This window comes from Leucopleurus acutus, assembly GCF_964270905.1.
Source record: "Leucopleurus acutus genome assembly, contig: HAP1_SCAFFOLD_128, whole genome shotgun sequence".
In the NCBI taxonomy this organism is placed as follows: Eukaryota; Metazoa; Chordata; class Mammalia; order Artiodactyla; family Delphinidae; genus Leucopleurus; species Leucopleurus acutus.
Window position 1 is genome coordinate 325,951 of NW_028139171.1, and position 24,864 is coordinate 350,814.

The 24,864-nt window shown below is 44.2% G+C and overlaps 1 long non-coding RNA gene across 1 annotated transcript in view; it reads left to right on the top strand.

The window, feature by feature from the left end:
• LOC309978919 overlaps positions 1-4,646 on the top strand; it is a 289,414-nt gene extending 284,768 nt beyond the window's left edge. The window contains exon 3 of the long non-coding RNA XR_014327157.1: positions 4,600-4,646. This is a non-coding gene — a long non-coding RNA (uncharacterized lncRNA). The remainder of the gene's footprint in view (positions 1-4,599) is intronic.
• The last annotated feature ends 20,218 nt before the right edge of the window (positions 4,647-24,864 follow it).

The following is a 24,864-nucleotide window of genomic DNA, read 5'->3' on the forward strand; positions in this document are numbered from 1 at the left end:
GTACCATAAACGAGGTTCTTGTAAACAGAGCAGTCCCAAATTTTGGGGTGGCTGTGTCTTTTTGATTTTAATTTCCTTAAGCTATAGGACCATAAGTGGAAGTGCCCTAGGCTGTGTTGCTTTGTTTTTTAGATGTTTCAGGAAACACTATACACCTCTCCAGAGTGGCTGTTGGCAATTTACATCCCGCCCATCAGCATAACAAGGCTCCCAGTTCTCCATGGCCTGTCCTGCCTTTCTGGATTTTACACTTTTTTCAGATGGCCCTTTTGACCGGGGGGAAGTGAGACTTCATTGTAGTGCAGATTTCCTTTGCAAGCTTGCTTGGTTGGCCAAAAAGGGCGTATGCGTTTTTTCCTGAATATATTCAGGAAAAAACGCATACGCCCTTTTTGGCCAAGTGCATCATTGTGGACGTTCTGCCTCTTTTCCTATGCTTTAAATGCAATTCCAGTCTACCTCCTGAAATCGGTTTCCTGCAATTCTGCCCCGCTTTCAAGTCCTCTTGGCAGCCTTACTTCAGTATATTTTTGGACGATAGCTGTCATTTATAACTCTGCAGGTTTGTGAATTACAGTGCCCCTGAGCTCCTTTCTTCAACTCGCTTTCTTGTGAGCTGGCCGCAACACCGCAGGATTGCTTCAGGCCCTAATCTGGTTCCGGCACGGCACGCTGAGCCTTTGGTTAATTCCTCTTCCTGGTGGGAAATGAGAGTTAAATTTGCCCGTCCAGACACCTCCAGCTAGTCTCTCATTGGTTCTCCCTATTCCTGTTCATCTTCCGCAGAAATTGCAAATGGGCCAAACAGGAGGTTAAAGGCACTGACTCTCCAAGTCGGGAGAGTGTTAGTAAAGCGTCTGGAATGTTACACCCGAGTACCAGGGGACGAGAATTGAGACATATTGGAACACGTCTCCCGATCACACGGTTGATCATACTCTGGGTTCCACGTGCATGTTTTACCTGAAGGAAGAATCCCTTAAACCTGGAGAGTTGAGACCCGTGGAATGGGTACCAAGCAATATGACTTCAAAGGGTCTTCATTTGCTCACCGAACCTCTCCAATCCTATCACTGCTGCGTTTATGCCCCTGTACACACGCTTGATTCTCTTTCAGAGACATAGCAATCCATAGGTTTTAAGATACTTACTAGTCAGGTACATTCTTAGGCGTTTAATATGGGCTGTTGTGTCCATTTCGTTGAGCAAGGAGTAGTTCTTGTCTATTCCATATTTGGCTTAAGGAACTTTATCTGTGCTCATTTCAATCTCTGGTTTTATGCAGCACCCCAACTCACCTTTCCCCTTAAGCAAGCATAAGTTGGTTTTCTAAATTTGAGACCCTGTTCTGTTTTGTAATCCAGTTCCTGTGTAGCCAAGTTTACATTCTGTGTATTAGTGATATCTTATGATGTTTCTTTTTCTGTGTGACTTATTTCAGTTAGAATCATCATACCTGAATCCACTCATTATGCTGCTATGGGCCTGATGACATAGATTTCATTGCTGAGTGATATTGCATTGTACGTAAGTACCACAACTTCTTTATCCATTTTTCACTTTCTGCGCTATTGAACTTGTACCGTAAACGAGGTTCTTGTAAACAGAGCCGTCCCAAACTTTGGGGTGGCTGTGTCTTTTTGATTTTAATTTCCCTAAGCTATAGGACCATAAGTGGAAGTGCCCTAGGCTCTGTTGCTTTGTTTTTTAGATGTTTCAGGAAACACCATACACCTCTCCCGAGTGGCTGTTGGCAATTTACATCCCGCCCATCAGCATAACAAGGCTCCCAGTTCTCCATGGCCTGTCCTGCCTTTCTGGAGTTTACACTTTTTTCAGATGGCCCTTTTGACCGGGGGGAAGTGAGACTTCATTGTAGTGCAGATTTCCTTTACAAGCTTGCTTGGTTGGCCAAAAAGGGCGTATGCGTTTTTTCCTGAATATATTCAGGAAAAAACGCATACGCCCTTTTTGGCCAAGTGCATCAATTTGGACGTTCTGCCTCTTTTCCTATGCTTTAAATGTAATTCCAGTCTACCTCCTGAAATCGGTTTCCTGCAATTCTGCCCCGCTTTCAAGTCCTCTTGACAGCCTTACTTCAGTATATTTTTGGATGATAGCTGTCATTTATAACTGTGCAGGTTTGTGAATTACAGTGCCCCTGAGCTCCTTTCTTCAACTCGCTTTCTTGTGAGCTGGCCGCAACACCGCAGGATTGCTTCAGGCCCTAATCTGGTTCCGGCACGGCACGCTGAGCCTTTGGTTAATTCCTCTTCCTGGTGGGAAATGAGAGTTAAATTTGCCCGTCCAGACACCTCCACCTAGTCTCTCATTGGTTTTTCCTATTCCTGTTCATCTTCCTCAGAAATTGCAAATGCGCCAAACAGGAGGTTAAAGGCACTGACTCTCCAAGTCGGGAGAGTGTTAGTTAAGCGTCTGGAATGTTACACCCGAGTACCAGGGGACGAGAATTGAGACATATTGGAACACGTCTCCCGATCACACGGTTGATCATACTCTGGGTTCCACGTGCATGTTTTAGCTGAAGGAAGAATCCCTTAAACCTGGAGAGTTGAGACCCGTGGAATGGGTACCATGCAATATGACTTCAAAGGGTCTTCATTTGCTCACCGAACCTCTCCAATCCTATCACTGCTGCGTTTATGCCCCTGTACACACGCTTGATTTTCTTTCAGAGACATAGCAATCCATAGGTTTTAAGATACTTACTAGTCAGGTACATTCTTAGGCGTTTAATATGGGGTGTTGAGTCCATTTCATTGAGCAAGGAGTAGTTCTTGTCTATTCTATATTTGGCTTAAGGAACTTTATCTGTGCTCATTTCAATCTCTGGTTTTATGCAGCACCCCAACTCACCTTTCCCCTTAAGCAAGCATAAGTTGGTTTTCTAAATTTGAGACCCTGTTCTGTTTTGTAATCCAGTTCCTGTGTAGCCAAGTTTACATCCCGTGTATTAATGATATCTTATGATGTTTCTTTTTCTGTGTGACTTATTTCAGTTAGAATCATCATACCTGAATCCACTCATTATGCTGCTACGGGCCTGATGACATAGATTTCATTGCTGAGTGATATTGCATTGTACGTAAGTACCACAACTTCTTTATCCATTTTTCACTTTCTGCGATATTGAACTTGTACCGTAAACGAGGTTCTTGTAAACAGAGCCGTCCCAAACTTTTGGGTGGCTGTGTCTTTTTGATTTTAATTTCCCTAAGCTATAGGACCATAAGTGGAAGTGCCCTAGGCTCTGTTGCTTTGTTTTTTAGATGTTTCAGGAAACACCATACACCTCTCCCGAGTGGCTGTTGGCAATTTACATCCCGCCCATCAGCATAACAAGGGTCCCAGTTCTCCATGGCCTGTCCTGCCTTTCTGGATTTTACACTTTTTTCAGATGGCCCTTTTGACCGGGGGGAAGTGAGACTTCATTGTAGTGCAGATTTCCTTTGCAAGCTTGCTTGGTTGGCCAAAAAGGGCGTATGCTTTTTTTCCTGAATATATTCAGGAAAAAACGCATACGCCCTTTTTGGCCAAGTGCATCATTGTGGACGTTCTGCCTCTTTTCCTATGCTTTAAATGCAATTCCAGTCTACCTCCTGAAATCGGTTTCCTGCAATTCTGCCCTGCTTTCAAGTCCTCTTGGCAGCCTTACTTCAGTATATTTTTGGATGATAGCTGTCATTTATAACTCTGCAGGTTTGTGAATTACAGTGCCCCTGAGCTCCTTTCTTCAACTCGCTTTCTTGTGAGCTGGCCGCAACACCACAGGATTGCTTCAGGCCCTAATCTGGTTCCGGCACGGCACGCTGAGCCTTTGGTTAATTCCTCTTCCTGGTGGGAAATGAGAGTTAAATTTGCCCGTCCAGACACCTCCAGCTAGTCTCTCATTGGTTCTCCCTATTCCTGTTCATCTTACGCAGAAATTGCAAACTGGACCAAACAGGAGGTTAAAGGCACTGACTCTCCAAGTCGGGAGAGTGTTAGTAAAGCGTCTGGAATGTTGCACCCGAGTACCAGGGGACGAGAACTGAGACATATTGGAACACGTCTCCCGATCACACGGTTGATCATACTCTGGGTTCCACGTGCATGTTTTACCTGAAGGCAGAGTCCCTTAAACCTGGAGAATTGAGACCCGTGGAATGGGTACCATGCAATATGACTTCAAAGGGTCTTCATTTGCTCACCGAACCTCTCCAATCCTATCACTGCTGCGTTTATGCCCCTGTACACACGCTTGATTTTCTTTCAGAGACATAGCAATCCATAGGTTTTAAGATACTTACTAGTCAGGTACATTCTTAGGCGTTTAATATGGGGTGTTGAGTCCATTTCGTTGAGCAAGGAGTAGTTCTTGTCTATTCTATATTTGGCTGAGGAACTTTATCTGTGCTCATTTCAATCTCTGGTTTGATGCAGTACCCCAACTCACCTTTCTCCTTAAGCAAGCATAAGTTGGTTTTCTAAATTTGAGACCCTGTTCTGTTTTGTAATCCAGTTCCTGTGTAGCCAAGTTTACATCCCGTGTATTAGTGATATCTTATGATGTTTCTTTTTCTGTGTGACTTATTTCAGTTAGAATCATCATACCTGAATCCACTCATTGTGCTGCTATGGGCCTGATGACATAGATTTCTTTGCTGAGTGATATTGCATTGTACGTAAGTACCACAACTTCTTTATCCATTTTTCACTTTCTGCGCTATTGAACTTGTACCGTAAACGAGGTTCTTGTAAACAGAGCCGTCCCAAACTTTGGGGTGGCTGTGTCTTTTTGATTTTAATTTCCCTAAGCTATAGGACCATAAGTGGAAGTGCCCTAGGCTCTGTTGCTTTGTTTTTTAGATGTTTCAGGAAACACCATACACCTCTCCCGAGTGGCTGTTGGCAATTTACATCCCGCCCATCAGCATAACAAGGCTCCCAGTTCTCCATGGCCTGTCCTGCCTTTCTGGAGTTTACACTTTTTTCAGATGGCCCTTTTGACCGGGGGGAAGTGAGACTTCATTGTAGTGCAGATTTCCTTTACAAGCTTGCTTGGTTGGCCAAAAAGGGCGTATGCGTTTTTTCCTGAATATATTCAGGAAAAAACGCATACGCCCTTTTTGGCCAAGTGCATCATTGTGGACGTTCTGCCTCTTTTCCTATGCTTTAAATGCAATTCCAGTCTACCTCCTGAAATCGGTTTCCTGCAATTCTGCCCCGCTTTCAAGTCCTCTTGACAGCCTTACTTCAGTATATTTTTGGATGATAGCTGTCATTTATAACTCTGCAGGTTTGTGAATTACAGTGCCCCTGAGCTCCTTTCTTCAACTCGCTTTCTTGTGAGCTGGCCGCAACACCGCAGGATTGCTTCAGGCCCTAATCTGGTTCCGGCACAGCATGCTGAGCCTTTGGTTAATTCCTCTTCCTGGTGGGAAATGAGAGTTAAATTTGCCCGTCCAGACACCTCCAGCTAGTCTCTCATTGGTTCTCCCTATTCCTGTTCATCTTCCACAGAAATTGCAAATGGGCCAAACAGGAGGTTAAAGGCACTGACTCTCCAAGTCGGGAGAGTGTTAGTAAAGCGTCTGGAATGTTACACCCGAGTACCAGGGGACGAGAATTGAGACATATTGGAACACGTCTCCCGATCACACGGTTGATCATACTCTGGGTTCCACGTGCATGTTTTAGCTGAAGGAAGAATCCCTTAAACCTGGAGAGTTGAGACCCGTGGAATGGGTACCATGCAATATGACTTCAAAGGGTCTTCATTTGCTCACCGAACCTCTCCAATCCTATCACTGCTGCGTTTATGCCCCTGTACACACGCTTGATTTTCTTTCAGAGACATAGCAATCCATAGGTTTTAAGATACTTACTAGTCAGGTACATTCTTAGGCGTTTAATATGGGGTGTTGAGTCCATTTCGTTGAGCAAGGAGTAGTTCTTGTCTATTCCATATTTGGCTTAAGGAACTTTATCTGTGCTCATTTCAATCTCTGGTTTTATGCAGCACCCCAACTCACCTTTCCCCTTAAGCAAGCATAAGTTGGTTTCCTAAATTTGAGACCCTGTTCTGTTTTGTAATCCAGTTCCTGTGTAGCCAAGTTTACATTCCGTGTATTAATGATATCTTATGATGTTTCTTTTTCTGTGTGACTTATTTCAGTTAGAATCATCATACCTGAATCCACTCATTATGCTGCTACGGGCCTGATGACATAGATTTCATTGCTGAGTGATATTGCATTGTACGTAAGTACCACAACTTCTTTATCCATTTTTCACTTTCTGTGATATTGAACTTGTACCATAAACGAGGTTCTTGTAAACAGAGCAGTCCCAAATTTTGGGGTGGCTGTGTCTTTTTGATTTTAATTTCCTTAAGCTATAGGACCATAAGTGGAAGTGCCCTAGGCTGTGTTGCTTTGTTTTTTAGATGTTTCAGGAAACACTATACACCTCTCCAGAGTGGCTGTTGGCAATTTACATCCCACCCATCAGCATAACAAGGCTCCCAGTTCTCCATGGCCTGTCCTGCCTTTCTGGATTTTACACTTTTTTCAGATGGCCCTTTTGACCGGGGGGAAGTGAGACTTCATTGTAGTGCAGATTTCCTTTGCAAGCTTGCTTGGTTGGCCAAAAAGGGCGTATGCGTTTTTTCCTGAATATATTCAGGAAAAAACGCATACGCCCTTTTTGGCCAAGTGCATCATTGTGGACGTTCTGCCTCTTTTCCTATGCTTTAAATGCAATTCCAGTCTACCTCCTGAAATCGGTTTCCTGCAATTCTGCCCCGCTTTCAAGTCCTCTTGGCAGCCTTACTTCAGTATATTTTTGGACGATAGCTGTCATTTATAACTCTGCAGGTTTGTGAATTACAGTGCCCCTGAGCTCCTTTCTTCAACTCGCTTTCTTGTGAGCTGGCCGCAACACCGCAGGATTGCTTCAGGCCCTAATCTGGTTCCGGCACGGCACGCTGAGCCTTTGGTTAATTCCTCTTCCTGGTGGGAAATGAGAGTTAAATTTGCCCGTCCAGACACCTCCAGCTAGTCTCTCATTGGTTCTCCCTATTCCTGTTCATCTTCCGCAGAAATTGCAAATGGGCCAAACAGGAGGTTAAAGGCACTGACTCTCCAAGTCGGGAGAGTGTTAGTAAAGCGTCTGGAATGTTACACCCGAGTACCAGGGGACGAGAATTGAGACATATTGGAACACGTCTCCCGATCACACGGTTGATCATACTCTGGGTTCCACGTGCATGTTTTACCTGAAGGAAGAATCCCTTAAACCTGGAGAGTTGAGACCCGTGGAATGGGTACCAAGCAATATGACTTCAAAGGGTCTTCATTTGCTCACCGAACCTCTCCAATCCTATCACTGCTGCGTTTATGCCCCTGTACACACGCTTGATTCTCTTTCAGAGACATAGCAATCCATAGGTTTTAAGATACTTACTAGTCAGGTACATTCTTAGGCGTTTAATATGGGCTGTTGTGTCCATTTCGTTGAGCAAGGAGTAGTTCTTGTCTATTCCATATTTGGCTTAAGGAACTTTATCTGTGCTCATTTCAATCTCTGGTTTTATGCAGCACCCCAACTCACCTTTCCCCTTAAGCAAGCATAAGTTGGTTTTCTAAATTTGAGACCCTGTTCTGTTTTGTAATCCAGTTCCTGTGTAGCCAAGTTTACATTCTGTGTATTAGTGATATCTTATGATGTTTCTTTTTCTGTGTGACTTATTTCAGTTAGAATCATCATACCTGAATCCACTCATTATGCTGCTATGGGCCTGATGACATAGATTTCATTGCTGAGTGATATTGCATTGTACGTAAGTACCACAACTTCTTTATCCATTTTTCACTTTCTGCGCTATTGAACTTGTACCGTAAACGAGGTTCTTGTAAACAGAGCCGTCCCAAACTTTGGGGTGGCTGTGTCTTTTTGATTTTAATTTCCCTAAGCTATAGGACCATAAGTGGAAGTGCCCTAGGCTCTGTTGCTTTGTTTTTTAGATGTTTCAGGAAACACCATACACCTCTCCCGAGTGGCTGTTGGCAATTTACATCCCGCCCATCAGCATAACAAGGCTCCCAGTTCTCCATGGCCTGTCCTGCCTTTCTGGAGTTTACACTTTTTTCAGATGGCCCTTTTGACCGGGGGGAAGTGAGACTTCATTGTAGTGCAGATTTCCTTTACAAGCTTGCTTGGTTGGCCAAAAAGGGCGTATGCGTTTTTTCCTGAATATATTCAGGAAAAAACGCATACGCCCTTTTTGGCCAAGTGCATCAATTTGGACGTTCTGCCTCTTTTCCTATGCTTTAAATGTAATTCCAGTCTACCTCCTGAAATCGGTTTCCTGCAATTCTGCCCCGCTTTCAAGTCCTCTTGACAGCCTTACTTCAGTATATTTTTGGATGATAGCTGTCATTTATAACTGTGCAGGTTTGTGAATTACAGTGCCCCTGAGCTCCTTTCTTCAACTCGCTTTCTTGTGAGCTGGCCGCAACACCGCAGGATTGCTTCAGGCCCTAATCTGGTTCCGGCACGGCACGCTGAGCCTTTGGTTAATTCCTCTTCCTGGTGGGAAATGAGAGTTAAATTTGCCCGTCCAGACACCTCCACCTAGTCTCTCATTGGTTTTTCCTATTCCTGTTCATCTTCCTCAGAAATTGCAAATGCGCCAAACAGGAGGTTAAAGGCACTGACTCTCCAAGTCGGGAGAGTGTTAGTTAAGCGTCTGGAATGTTACACCCGAGTACCAGGGGACGAGAATTGAGACATATTGGAACACGTCTCCCGATCACACGGTTGATCATACTCTGGGTTCCACGTGCATGTTTTAGCTGAAGGAAGAATCCCTTAAACCTGGAGAGTTGAGACCCGTGGAATGGGTACCATGCAATATGACTTCAAAGGGTCTTCATTTGCTCACCGAACCTCTCCAATCCTATCACTGCTGCGTTTATGCCCCTGTACACACGCTTGATTTTCTTTCAGAGACATAGCAATCCATAGGTTTTAAGATACTTACTAGTCAGGTACATTCTTAGGCGTTTAATATGGGGTGTTGAGTCCATTTCATTGAGCAAGGAGTAGTTCTTGTCTATTCTATATTTGGCTTAAGGAACTTTATCTGTGCTCATTTCAATCTCTGGTTTTATGCAGCACCCCAACTCACCTTTCCCCTTAAGCAAGCATAAGTTGGTTTTCTAAATTTGAGACCCTGTTCTGTTTTGTAATCCAGTTCCTGTGTAGCCAAGTTTACATCCCGTGTATTAATGATATCTTATGATGTTTCTTTTTCTGTGTGACTTATTTCAGTTAGAATCATCATACCTGAATCCACTCATTATGCTGCTACGGGCCTGATGACATAGATTTCATTGCTGAGTGATATTGCATTGTACGTAAGTACCACAACTTCTTTATCCATTTTTCACTTTCTGCGATATTGAACTTGTACCGTAAACGAGGTTCTTGTAAACAGAGCCGTCCCAAACTTTTGGGTGGCTGTGTCTTTTTGATTTTAATTTCCCTAAGCTATAGGACCATAAGTGGAAGTGCCCTAGGCTCTGTTGCTTTGTTTTTTAGATGTTTCAGGAAACACCATACACCTCTCCCGAGTGGCTGTTGGCAATTTACATCCCGCCCATCAACATAACAAGGCTCCCAGTTCTCCATGGCCTGTCCTGCCTTTCTGGATTTTACACTTTTTTTCAGATGGCCCTTTTGACCGGGGGGAAGTGAGACTTCATTGTAGTGCAGATTTCCTTTGCAAGCTTGCTTGGTTGGCCAAAAAGGGCGTATGCGTTTTTTCCTGAATATATTCAGGAAAAAACGCATACGCCCTTTTTGGCCAAGTGCATCATTGTGGACGTTCTGCCTCTTTTCCTATGCTTTAAATGCAATTCCAGTCTACCTCCTGAAATCGGTTTCCTGCAATTCTGCCCCGCTTTCAAGTCCTCTTGGCAGCCTTACTTCAGTATATTTTTGGACGATAGCTGTCATTTATAACTCTGCAGGTTTGTGAATTACAGTGCCCCTGAGCTCCTTTCTTCAACTCGGTTTCTTGTGAGCTGGCCGCAACACCGCAGGATTGCTTCAGGCCCTAATCTGGTTCCGGCACGGCACGCTGAGCCTTTGGTTAATTCCTCTTCCTGGTGGGAAATGAGAGTTAAATTTGCCCGTCCAGACACCTCCAGCTAGTCTCTCTTTGGTTCTCCCTATTCCTGTTCATATTCCGCAGAAATTGCAAACTGGGCCAAACAGGAGGTTAAAGGCACTGACTCTCCAAGTCGGGAGAGTGTTAGTAAAGCGTCTGGAATGTTGCACCCGAGTACCAGGGAACGAGAACTGAGACATATTGGAACACGTCTCCCGATCACACGGTTGATCATACTCTGGGTTCCACGTGCATGTTTTACCTGAAGGCAGAGTCCCTTAAACATGGAGAATTGAGACCCGTGGAATGGGTACCATGCAATATGACTTCAAAGGGTCTTCATTTGCTCACCGAACCTCTCCAATCCTATCACTGCTGCGTTTATGCCCCTGTACACACGCTTGATTTTCTTTCGGAGACATAGCAATCCATAGGTTTGAAAATTCTTACTAGTCAGGTACATTCTTAGGCGTTTAATATGGGGTGTTGAGTCCATTTCGTTGAGCAAGGAGTAGTTCTTGTCTATTCCATATTTGGCTTAAGGAACTTTATCTGTGCTCATTTCAATCTCTGGTTTGATGCAGCACCCCAACTCACCTTTCCCCTTAAGCAAGCATAAGTTGGTTTCCTAAATTTGAGACCCTGTTCTGTTTTGTAATCCAGTTCCTGTGTAGCCAAGTTTACATTCCGTGTATTAATGATATCTTATGATGTTTCTTTTTCTGTGTGACTTATTTCAGTTAGAATCATCATACCTGAATCCACTCATTATGCTGCTACGGGCCTGATGACATAGATTTCATTGCTGAGTGATATTGCATTGTACGTAAGTACCACAACTTCTTTATCCATTTTTCACTTTCTGCGATATTGAACTTGTACCGTAAACGAGGTTCTTGTAAACAGAGCCGTCCCAAACTTTGGGGTGGCTGTGTCTTTTTGATTTTAATTTCCCTAAGCTATAGGACCATAAGTGGAAGTGCCCTAGGCTGTGTTGCTTTGTTTTTTAGATGTTTCAGGAAACACTATACACCTCTCCAGAGTGGCTGTTGGCAATTTACATCCCGCCCATCAGCATAACAAGGCTCCCAGTTCTCCATGGCCTGTCCTGCCTTTCTGGATTTTACACTTTTTTCAGATGGCCCTTTTGACCGGGGGGAAGTGAGACTTCATTGTAGTGCAGATTTCCTTTGCAAGCTTGCTTGGTTGGCCAAAAAGGGCGTATGCGTTTTTTCCTGAATATATTCAGGAAAAAACGCATACGCCCTTTTTGGCCAAGTGCATCATTGTGGACGTTCTGCCTCTTTTCCTATGCTTTAAATGCAATTCCAGTCTACCTCCTGAAATCGGTTTCCTGCAATTCTGCCCCGCTTTCAAGTCCTCTTGGCAGCCTTACTTCAGTATATTTTTGGATGATAGCTGTCATTTATAACTCTGCAGGTTTGTGAATTACAGTGCCCCTGAGCTCCTTTCTTCAACTCGCTTTCTTGTGAGCTGGCCGCAACACCACAGGATTGCTTCAGGCCCTAATCTGGTTCCGGCACGGCACGCTGAGCCTTTGGTTAATTCCTCTTCCTGGTGGGAAATGAGAGTTAAATTTGCCCGTCCAGACACCTCCAGCTAGTCTCTCATTGGTTCTCCCTATTCCTGTTCATCTTCCTCAGAAATTGCAAATGGGCCAAACAGGAGGTTAAAGGCACTGACTCTCCAAGTAGGGAGAGTGTTAGTAAAGCGTCTGGAATGTTGCACCCGAGTACCAGGGGACGAGAACTGAGACATATTGGAACACGTCTCCCGATCACACGGTTGATCATACTCTGGGTTCCACGTGCATGTTTTAGCTGAAGGAAGAATCCCTTAAACCTGGAGAGTTGAGACCCGTGGAATGGGTACCATGCAATATGACTTCAAAGGGTCTTCATTTGCTCACCGAACCTCTCCAATCCTATCACTGCTGCGTTTATGCCCCTGTACACACGCTTGATTTTCTTTCAGAGACATAGCAATCCATAGGTTTTAAGATACTTACTAGTCAGGTACATTCTTAGGCGTTTAATATGGGGTGTTGAGTCCATTTCATTGAGCAAGGAGTAGTTCTTGTCTATTCTATATTTGGCTTAAGGAACTTTATCTGTGCTCATTTCAATCTCTGGTTTTATGCAGCACCCCAACTCACCTTTCCCCTTAAGCAAGCATAAGTTGGTTTTCTAAATTTGAGACCCTGTTCTGTTTTGTAATCCAGTTCCTGTGTAGCCAAGTTTACATTCCGTGTATTAATGATATCTTATGATGTTTCTTTTTCTGTGTGACTTATTTCAGTTAGAATCATCATACCTGAATCCACTCATTATGCTGCTACGGGCCTGATGACATAGATTTCATTGCTGAGTGATATTGCATTGTACGTAAGTACCACAACTTCTTTATCCATTTTTCACTTTCTGCGATATTGAACTTGTACCGTAAACGAGGTTCTTGTAAACAGAGCCGTCCCAAACTTTGGGGTGGCTGTGTCTTTTTGATTTTAATTTCCCTAAGCTATAGGACCATAAGTGGAAGTGCCCTAGGCTGTGTTGCTTTGTTTTTTAGATGTTTCAGGAAACACCATACACCTCTCCCGAGTGGCTGTTGGCAATTTACATCCCGCCCATCAGCATAACAAGGCTCCCAGTTCTCCATGGCCTGTCCTGCCTTTCTGGATTTTACACTTTTTTCAGATGGCCCTTTTGACCGGGGGGAAGTGAGACTTCATTGTAGTGCAGATTTCCTTTACAAGCTTGCTTGGTTGGCCAAAAAGGGCGTATGCGTTTTTTCCTGAATATATTCAGGAAAAAACGCATACGCCCTTTTTGGCCAAGTGCATCATTGTGGACGTTCTGCCTCTTTTCCTATGCTTTAAATGCAATTCCAGTCTACCTCCTGAAATCGGTTTCCTGCAATTCTGCCCCGCTTTCAAGTCCTCTTGGCAGCCTTACTTCAGTATATTTTTGGACGATAGCTGTCATTTATAACTCTGCAGGTTTGTGAATTACAGTGCCCCTGAGCTCCTTTCTTCAACTCGCTTTCTTGTGAGCTGGCCGCAACACCGCAGGATTGCTTCAGGCCCTAATCTGGTTCCGGCGCGGCACGCTGAGCCTTTGGTTAATTCCTCTTCCTGGTGGGAAATGAGAGTTAAATTTGCCCGTCCAGACACCTCCAGCTAGTCTCTCATTGGTTCTCCCTATTCCTGTTCATCTTCCGCAGAAATTGCAAATGGGCCAAACAGGAGGTTAAAGGCACTGACTCTCCAAGTCGGGAGAGTGTTAGTAAAGCGTCTGGAATGTTGCACCCGAGTACCAGGGGACGAGAACTGAGACATATTGGAACACGTCTCCCGATCACACGGTTGATCATACTCTGGGTTCCACGTGCATGTTTTAGCTGAAGGAAGAATCCCTTAAACCTGGAGAGTTGAGACCCGTGGAATGGGTACCATGCAATATGACTTCAAAGGGTCTTCATTTGCTCACCGAACCTCTCCAATCCTATCACTGCTGCGTTTATGCCCCTGTACACACGCTTGATTTTCTTTCGGAGACATAGCAATCCATAGGTTTGAAAATTCTTACTAGTCAGGTACATTCTTAGGCGTTTAATATGGGGTGTTGAGTCCATTTCGTTGAGCAAGGAGTAGTTCTTGTCTATTCCATATTTGGCTTAAGGAACTTTATCTGTGCTCATTTCAATCTCTGGTTTTATGCAGCACCCCAACTCACCTTTCCCCTTAAGCAAGCATAAGTTGGTTTCCTAAATTTGAGACCCTGTTCTGTTTTGTAATCCAGTTCCTGTGTAGCCAAGTTTACATTCCGTGTATTAATGATATCTTATGATGTTTCTTTTTCTGTGTGACTTATTTCAGTTAGAATCATCATACCTGAATCCACTCATTATGCTGCTACGGGCCTGATGACATAGATTTCATTGCTGAGTGATATTGCATTGTACGTAAGTACCACAACTTCTTTATCCATTTTTCACTTTCTGCGATATTGAACTTGTACCATAAACGAGGTTCTTGTAAACAGAGCCGTCCCAAACTTTGGGGTGGCTGTGTCTTTTTGATTTTAATTTCCCTAAGCTATAGGACCATAAGTGGAAGTGCCCTAGGCTCTGTTGCTTTGTTTTTTAGATGTTTCAGGAAACACTATACACCTCTCCAGAGTGGCTGTTGGCAATTTACATCCCGCCCATCAGCATAACAAGGCTCCCAGTTCTCCATGGCCTGTCCTGCCTTTCTGGATTTTACACTTTTTTCAGATGGCCCTTTTGACCGGGGGGAAGTGAGACTTCATTGTAGTGCAGATTTCCTTTGCAAGCTTGCTTGGTTGGCCAAAAAGGGCGTATGCGTTTTTTCCTGAATATATTCAGGAAAAAACGCATACGCCCTTTTTGGCCAAGTGCATCATTGTGGACGTTCTGCCTCTTTTCCTATGCTTTAAATGCAATTCCAGTCTACCTCCTGAAATCGGTTTCCTGCAATTCTGCCCCGCTTTCAAGTCCTCTTGGCAGCCTTACTTCAGTATATTTTTGGACGATAGCTGTCATTTATAACTCTGCAGGTTTGTGAATTACAGTGCCCCTGAGCTCCTTTCTTCAACTCGCTTTCTTGTGAGCTGGCCGCAACACCACAGGATTGCTTCAGGCCCTAATCTGGTTCCGGCACGGCACGCTGAGCCTTTGGTTAATTCCTCTTCCTGGTGGGAAATGAGAGTTAAATTTGCCCGTCCAGACACCTCCAGCTAGTCTCTCATTGGTTCTCCCTATTCCTGTTCATCTTCCGCAGAAATTGCAAATGGGCCAAACAGGAGGTTAAAGGCACTGACTCTCCAAGTCGGGAGAGTGTTAGTAAAGCGTCTGGAATGTTACACCCGAGTACCAGGGGACGAGAATTGAGACATATTGGAACACGTCTCCCGATCACACGGTTGATCATACTCTGGGTTCCACGTGCATGTTTTAGCTGAAGGAAGAATCCCTTAAACCTGGAGAGTTGAGACCCGTGGAATGGGTACCAAGCAATATGACTTCAAAGGGTCTTCATTTGCTCACCGAACCTCTCCAATCCTATCACTGCTGCGTTTATGCCCCTGTACACACGCTTGATTCTCTTTCAGAGACATAGCAATCCATAGGTTTTAAGATACTTACTAGTCAGGTACATTCTTAGGCGTTTAATATGGGCTGTTGAGTCCATTTCGTTGAGCAAGGAGTAGTTCTTGTCTATTCCATATTTGGCTTAAGGAACTTTATCTGTGCTCATTTCAATCTCTGGTTTTATGCAGCACCCCAACTCACCTTTCCCCTTAAGCAAGCATAAGTTGGTTTTCTAAATTTGAGACCCTGTTCTGTTTTGTAATCCAGTTCCTGTGTAGCCAAGTTTACATTCCGTGTATTAGTGATATCTTATGATGTTTCTTTTTCTGTGTGACTTATTTCAGTTAGAATCATCATACCTGAATCCACTCATTATGCTGCTATGGGCCTGATGACATAGATTTCATTGCTGAGTGATATTGCATTGTACGTAAGTACCACAACTTCTTTATCCATTTTTCACTTCCTGCGATATTGAAATTGTACCGTAAACGAGGTTCTTGTAAACAGAGCCGTCCCAAACTTTGGGGTGGCTGTGTCTTTCTGATTTTAATTTCCCAAGCTACAGGACCATAAGTGGAAGTGCCCTAGGCTCTGTTGCTTTGTTTTTTAGATGTTTCAGGAAACACCATACACCTCTCCCGAGTGGCTCTTGGCAATTTACATCCCGCCCATCAGCATAACAAGGCTCCCAGTTCTCCATGGCCTGTCCTGCCTTTCTGGATTTTACACTTTTTTCAGATGGCCCTTTTGACCGTGGGGAAGTGAGACTTCATTGTAGTGAAGATTTCCTTTACAAGCTTGCTTGGTTGGCCAAAAAGGGCGTATGCGTTTTTTCCTGAATATATTCAGGAAAAAACGCATACGCCCTTTTTGGCCAAGTGCATCATTGTGGACGTTCTGCCTCTTTTCCTATGCTTTAAATGCAATTCCAGTCTACCTCCTGAAATCGGTTTCCTGCAATTCTGCCCCGCTTTCAAGTCCTCTTGGCAGCCTTACTTCAGTATATTTTTGGATGATAGCTGTCATTTATAACTCTGCAAGTTTGTGAATTACAGTGCCCCTGAGCTCCTTTCTTCAACTCGATTTCTTGTGAGCTGGCCGCAACACCACAGGATTGCTTCAGGCCCTAATCTGGTTCCGGCACGGCACGCTGAGCCTTTGGTTAATTCCTCTTCCTGGTGGGAAATGAGAGTTAAATTTGCCCGTCCAGACACCTCCAGCTAGTCTCTCATTGGTTCTCCCTATTCCTGTTCATCTTCCTCAGAAATTGCAAATGGGCCAAACAGGAGGTTAAAGGCACTGACTCTCCAAGTCGGGAGAGTGTTAGTAAAGCGTCTGGAATGTTGCACCCGAGTACCAGGGGACGAGAACTGAGACATATTGGAACACGTCTCCCGATCACACGGTTGATCATACTCTGGGTTCCACGTGCATGTTTTAGCTGAAGGAAGAATCCCTTAAACCTGGAGAGTTGAGACCCGTGGAATGGGTACCATGCAATATGACTTCAAAGGGTCTTCATTTGCTCACCGAACCTCTCCAATCCTATCACTGCTGCGTTTATGCCCCTGTACACACGCTTGATTTTCTTTCAGAGACATAGCAATCCATAGGTTTTAAGATACTTATTGTCAGGTACATTCTTAGGCGTTTAATATGGGGTGTTGAGTCCATTTCATTGAGCAAGGAGTAGTTCTTGTCTATTCTATATTTGGTTTAAGGAACTTTATCTGTGCTCATTTCAATCTCTGGTTTTATGCAGCACCCCAACTCACCTTTCCCCTTAAGCAAGCATAAGTTGGTTTTCTAAATTTGAGACCCTGTTCTGTTTTGTAATCCAGTTCCTGTGTAGCCAAGTTTACATCCCGTGTATTAATGATATCTTATGATGTTTCTTTTTCTGTGTGACTTATTTCAGTTAGAATCATCATACCTGAATCCACTCATTATGCTGCTACGGGCCTGATGACATAGATTTCATTGCTGAGTGATATTGCATTGTACGTAAGTACCACAACTTCTTTATCCATTTTTCACTTTCTGCGCTATTGAACTTGTACCGTAAACGAGGTTCTTGTAAACAGAGCCGTCCCAAACTTTGGGGTGGCTGTGTCTTTTTGATTTTAATTTCCCTAAGCTATAGGACCATAAGTGGAAGTGCCCTAGGCTCTGTTGCTTTGTTTTTTAGATGTTTCAGGAAACACCATACACCTCTCCCGAGTGGCTGTTGGCAATTTACATCCCGCCCATCAGCATAACAAGGCTCCCAGTTCTCCATGGCCTGTCCTGCCTTTCTGGAGTTTACACTTTTTTCAGATGGCCCTTTTGACCGGGGGGAAGTGAGACTTCATTGTAGTGCAGATTTCCTTTACAAGCTTGCTTGGTTGGCCAAAAAGGGCGTATGCGTTTTTTCCTGAATATATTCAGGAAAAAACGCATACGCCCTTTTTGGCCAAGTGCATCATTGTGGACGTTCTGCCTCTTTTCCTATGCTTTAAATGCAATTCCAGTCTACCTCCTGAAATCGGTTTCCTGCAATTCTGCCCCGCTTTCAAGTCCTCTTGGCAGCCTTACTTCAGTATATTTTTGGACGATAGCTGTCATTTATAAGTCTGCAGGTTTGTGAATTACAGTGCCCCTGAGCTCCTTTCTTCAACTCGCTTTCTTGTGAGCTGGCCGCAACACCACTGGATTGCTTCAGACCCTAATCTGGTTCCGGCACGGCACGCTGAGCCTTTGGTTAATTCCTCTTCCTGGTGGGAAATGAGAGTTAAATTTGCCCGTCCAGACACCTCCAGCTAGTCTCTCTTTGGTTCTCCCTATTCCTGTTCATCTTCCGCAGAAATTGCAAACTGGGCCAAACAGGAGGTTAAAGGCACTGACTCTCCAAGTCGGGAGAGTGTTAGTAAAGCGTCTGGAATGTTGCACCCGAGTACCAGGGGACGAGAACTGAGACATATTGGGACACGTCTCCCGATCACACGGTTGATCATAATCTGGGTTCCACGTGCATGTTTTACCTGAAGGCAGAGTCCCTTAAACCTGGAGAGTTGAGACCCGTGGAATGGGTACCATGCAATATGACTTCAAAGGGTCTTCATTTGCTCACCGAACCTCTCCAATCCTATCACTGCTGCGTTTATGCCCCTGTACACACGCTTGATTTTCTTTCGGAGACATAGCAATCCATAGGTTTGAAAATTCTTACTAGTCAGGTATATTCTTAGGCGTTTAATATGGGGTGTTGAGTCCATTTCGTTGAGCAAGGAGTAGTTCTTGTCTATTCCATATTTGGCTTAAGGAACTTTATCTGTGCTCATTTCAATCTCTGGTTTTATGCAGCACCCCAACTCACCTTTCCCCTTAAGCAAGCATAAGTTGGTTTCCTAAATTTGAGACCCTCTTCTGTTTTGTAATCCAGTTCCTGTGTAGCCAAGTTTACATTCCGTGTATTAATGATATCTTATGATGTTTCTTTTTCTGTGTGACTTATTTCAGTTAGAATCATCATACCTGAATCCACTCATTATGCTGCTACGGGCCTGATGACATAGATTTCATTGCTGAGTGATATTGCATTGTACGTAAGTACCACAACTTCTTTATCCATTTTTCACTTTCTGCGATATTGAACTTGTACCGTAAACGAGGTTCTTGTAAACAGAGCCGTCCCAAACTTTGGGGTGGCTGTGTCTTTTTGATTTTAATTTCCCTAAGCTATAGGACCATAAGTGGAAGTGCCCTAGGCTGTGTTGCTTTGTTTTTTAGATGTTTCAGGAAACACTATACACCTCTCCAGAGTGGCTGTTGGCAATTTACATCCCGCCCATCAGCATAACAAGGCTCCCAGTTCTCCATGGCCTGTCCTGCCTTTCTGGATTTTACACTTTTTTCAGATGGCCCTTTTGACCGGGGGGAAGTGAGACTTCATTGTAGTGCAGATTTCCTTTGCAAGCTTGCTTGGTTGGCCAAAAAGGGCGTATGCGTTTTTTCCTGAATATATTCAGGAAAAAACGCATACGCCCTTTTTGGCCAAGTGCATCATTGTGGACGTTCTGCCTCTTTTCCTATGCTTTAAATGCAATTCCAGTCTACCTCCTGAAATCGGTTTCCTGCAATTCTGCCCCGCTTTCAAGTCCTCTTGGCAGCCTTACTTCAGTATATTTTTGGACGATAGCTGTCATTTATAACTCTGCAGGTTTGTGAATTACAGTGCCCCTGAGCTCCTTTCTTCAACTCGCTTTCTTGTGAGCTGGCCGCAACACCGCAGGATTGCTTCAGGCCCTAATCTGGTTCCGGCGCGGCACGCTGAGCCTTTGGTTAATTCCTCTTCCTGGTGGGAAATGAGAGTTAAATTTGCCCGTCCAGACACCTCCAGCTAGTCTCTCATTGGTTCTCCCTATTCCTGTTCATCTTCCGCAGAAATTGCAAATGGGCCAAACAGGAGGTTAAAGGCACTGACTCTCCAAGTCGGGAGAGTTTTAGTAAAGCGTCTGGAATGTTGCACCCGAGTACCAGGGGACGAGAACTGAGACATATTGGAACACGTCTCCCGATCACACGGTTGATCATACTCTGGGTTCCACGTGCATGTTTTAGCTGAAGGAAGAATCCCTTAAACCTGGAGAGTTGAGACCCGTGGAATGGGTACCATGCAATATGACTTCAAAGGGTCTTCATTTGCTCACCGAACCTCTCCAATCCTATCACTGCTGCGTTTATGCCCCTGTACACACGCTTGATTTTCTTTCGGAGACATAGCAATCCATAGGTTTGAAAATTCTTACTAGTCAGGTACATTCTTAGGCGTTTAATATGGGGTGTTGAGTCCATTTCGTTGAGCAAGGAGTAGTTCTTGTCTATTCCATATTTGGCTTAAGGAACTTTATCTGTGCTCATTTCAATCTCTGGTTTTATGCAGCACCCCAACTCACCTTTCCCCTTAAGCAAGCATAAGTTGGTTTCCTAAATTTGAGACCCTGTTCTGTTTTGTAATCCAGTTCCTGTGTAGCCAAGTTTACATTCCGTGTATTAATGATATCTTATGATGTTTCTTTTTCTGTGTGACTTATTTCAGTTAGAATCATCATACCTGAATCCACTCATTATGCTGCTACGGGCCTGATGACATAGATTTCATTGCTGAGTGATATTGCATTGTACGTAAGTACCACAACTTCTTTATCCATTTTTCACTTTCTGCGATATTGAACTTGTACCATAAACGAGGTTCTTGTAAACAGAGCCGTCCCAAACTTTGGGGTGGCTGTGTCTTTTTGATTTTAATTTCCCTAAGCTATAGGACCATAAGTGGAAGTGCCCTAGGCTCTGTTGCTTTGTTTTTTAGATGTTTCAGGAAACACTATACACCTCTCCAGAGTGGCTGTTGGCAATTTACATCCCGCCCATCAGCATAACAAGGCTCCCAGTTCTCCATGGCCTGTCCTGCCTTTCTGGATTTTACACTTTTTTCAGATGGCCCTTTTGACCGGGGGGAAGTGAGACTTCATTGTAGTGCAGATTTCCTTTGCAAGCTTGCTTGGTTGGCCAAAAAGGGCGTATGCGTTTTTTCCTGAATATATTCAGGAAAAAACGCATACGCCCTTTTTGGCCAAGTGCATCATTGTGGACGTTCTGCCTCTTTTCCTATGCTTTAAATGCAATTCCAGTCTACCTCCTGAAATCGGTTTCCTGCAATTCTGCCCCGCTTTCAAGTCCTCTTGGCAGCCTTACTTCAGTATATTTTTGGACGATAGCTGTCATTTATAACTCTGCAGGTTTGTGAATTACAGTGCCCCTGAGCTCCTTTCTTCAACTCGCTTTCTTGTGAGATGGCCGCAACACCACAGGATTGCTTCAGGCCCTAATCTGGTTCCGGCACGGCACGCTGAGCCTTTGGTTAATTCCTCTTCCTGGTGGGAAATGAGAGTTAAATTTGCCCGTCCAGACACCTCCAGCTAGTCTCTCATTGGTTCTCCCTATTCCTGTTCATCTTCCGCAGAAATTGCAAATGGGCCAAACAGGAGGTTAAAGGCACTGACTCTCCAAGTCGGGAGAGTGTTAGTAAAGCGTCTGGAATGTTACACCCGAGTACCAGGGGACGAGAATTGAGACATATTGGAACACGTCTCCCGATCACACGGTTGATCATACTCTGGGTTCCACGTGCATGTTTTAGCTGAAGGAAGAATCCCTTAAACCTGGAGAGTTGAGACCCGTGGAATGGGTACCAAGCAATATGACTTCAAAGGGTCTTCATTTGCTCACCGAACCTCTCCAATCCTATCACTGCTGCGTTTATGCCCCTGTACACACGCTTGATTCTCTTTCAGAGACATAGCAATCCATAGGTTTTAAGATACTTACTAGTCAGGTACATTCTTAGGCGTTTAATATGGGCTGTTGAGTCCATTTCGTTGAGCAAGGAGTAGTTCTTGTCTATTCCATATTTGGCTTAAGGAACTTTATCTGTGCTCATTTCAATCTCTGGTTTTATGCAGCACCCCAACTCACCTTTCCCCTTAAGCAAGCATAAGTTGGTTTTCTAAATTTGAGACCCTGTTCTGTTTTGTAATCCAGTTCCTGTGTAGCCAAGTTTACATTCCGTGTATTAGTGATATCTTATGATGTTTCTTTTTCTGTGTGACTTATTTCAGTTAGAATCATCATACCTGAATCCACTCATTATGCTGCTATGGGCCTGATGACATAGATTTCATTGCTGAGTGATATTGCATTGTACGTAAGTACCACAACTTCTTTATCCATTTTTCACTTCCTGCGATATTGAACTTGTACCGTAAACGAGGTTCTTGTAAACAGAGCCGTCCCAAACTTTGGGGTGGCTGTGTCTTTCTGATTTTAATTTCCCAAGCTACAGGACCATAAGTGGAAGTGCCCTAGGCTCTGTTGCTTTGTTTTTTAGATGTTTCAGGAAACACCATACACCTCTCCCGAGTGGCTCTTGGCAATTTACATCCCGCCCATCAGCATAACAAGGCTCCCAGTTCTCCATGGCCTGTCCTGCCTTTCTGGATTTTACACTTTTTTCAGATGGCCCTTTTGACCGTGGGGAAGTGAGACTTCATTGTAGTGAAGATTTCCTTTACAAGCTTGCTTGGTTGGCCAAAAAGGGCGTATGCGTTTTTTCCTGAATATATTCAGGAAAAAACGCATACGCCCTTTTTGGCCAAGTGCATCATTGTGGACGTTCTGCCTCTTTTCCTATGCTTTAAATGCAATTCCAGTCTACCTCCTGAAATCGGTTTCCTGCAATTCTGCCCCGCTTTCAAGTCCTCTTGGCAGCCTTACTTCAGTATATTTTTGGATGATAGCTGTCATTTATAACTCTGCAGGTTTGTGAATTACAGTGCCCCTGAGCTCCTTTCTTCAACTCGATTTCTTGTGAGCTGGCCGCAACACCACAGGATTGCTTCAGGCCCTAATCTGGTTCCGGCACGGCACGCTGAGCCTTTGGTTAATTCCTCTTCCTGGTGGGAAATGAGAGTTAAATTTGCCCGTCCAGACACCTCCAGCTAGTCTCTCATTGGTTCTCCCTATTCCTGTTCATCTTCCTCAGAAATTGCAAATGGGCCAAACAGGAGGTTAAAGGCACTGACTCTCCAAGTCGGGAGAGTGTTAGTAAAGCGTCTGGAATGTTGCACCCGAGTACCAGGGGACGAGAACTGAGACATATTGGAACACGTCTCCCGATCACACGGTTGATCATACTCTGGGTTCCACGTGCATGTTTTAGCTGAAGGAAGAATCCCTTAAACCTGGAGAGTTGAGACCCGTGGAATGGGTACCATGCAATATGACTTCAAAGGGTCTTCATTTGCTCACCGAACCTCTCCAATCCTATCACTGCTGCGTTTATGCCCCTGTACACACACTTGATTTTCTTTCAGAGACATAGCAATCCATAGGTTTTAAGATACTTATTGTCAGGTACATTCTTAGGCGTTTAATATGGGGTGTTGAGTCCATTTCGTTGAGCAAGGAGTAGTTCTTGTCTATTCCATATTTGGCTTAAGGAACTTTATCTGTGCTCATTTCAATCTCTGGTTTTATGCAGCACCCCAACTCACCTTTCCCCTTAAGCAAGCATAAGTTGGTTTTCTAAATTTGAGACCCTGTTCTGTTTTGTAATCCAGTTCCTGAGTAGCCAAGTTTACATTCCGTGTATTAGTGATATCTTATGATGTTTCTTTTTCTGTGTGAGTTATTTCAGTTAGAATCATCATACCTGAATCCACTCATTATGCTGCTATGGGCCTGATGACATAGATTTCATTGCTGAGTGATATTGCATTGTACGTAAGTACCACAACTTCTTTATCCATTTTTCACTTTCTGCGATATTGAACTTGTACCATAAACGAGGTTCTTGTAAACAGAGCCGTCCCAAACTTTGGGGTGGCTGTGTCTTTTTGATTTTAATTTCCCAAGCTACAGGACCATAAGTGGAAGTGCCCTAGGCTCTGTTGCTTTGTTTTTTAGATGTTTCAAGAAACACCATACACCTCTCCCGAGTGGCTGTTGGCAATTTACATCCCGCCCATCAGCATAACAAGGCTCCCAGTTCTCCATGGCCTGTCCTGCCTTTCTGGATTTTACACTTTTTTCAGATGGCCCTTTTGACCGGTGGGAAGTGAGACTTCATTGTAGTGCAGATTTCCTTTACAAGCTTGCTTGGTTGGCCAAAAAGGGCGTATGCGTTTTTTCCTGAATATATTCAGGAAAAAACGCATACGCCCTTTTTGGCCAAGTGCATCATTGTGGACGTTCTGCCTCTTTTCCTATGCTTTAAATGCAATTCCAGTCTACCTCCTGAAATCGGTTTCCTGCAATTCTGCCCCGCTTTCAAGTCCTCTTGGCAGCCTTACTTCAGTATATTTTTGGATGATAGCTGTCATTTATAACTCTGCAGGTTTGTGAATTACAGTGCCCCTGAGCTCCTTTCTTCAACTCGCTTTCTTGTGAGCTGGCCGCAACACCACTGGATTGCTTCAGACCCTAATCTGGTTCCGGCACGGCACGCTGAGCCTTTGGTTAATTCCTCTTCCTGGTGGGAAATGAGAGTTAAATTTGCCCGTCCAGACACCTCCAGCTAGTCTCTCTTTGGTTCTCCCTATTCCTGTTCATCTTCCGCAGAAATTGAAAACTGGGCCAAACAGGAAGTTAAAGGCACTGACTCTCCAAGTCGGGAGAGTGTTAGTAAAGCGTCTGGAATGTTGCACCCGAGTACCAGGGGACGAGAACTGAGACATATTGGGACACGTCTCCCGATCACACGGTTGATCATAATCTGGGTTCCACGTGCATGTTTTACCTGAAGGCAGAGTCCCTTAAACCTGGAGAGTTGAGACCCGTGGAATGGGTACCATGCAATATGACTTCAAAGGGTCTTCATTTGCTCACCGAACGTCTCCAATCCTATCACTGCTGCGTTTATGCCCCTGTACACACGCTTGATTTTCTTTCAGAGACATAGCAATCCATAGGTTTTAAGATACTTATTGTCAGGTACATTCATAGGCGTTTAATAT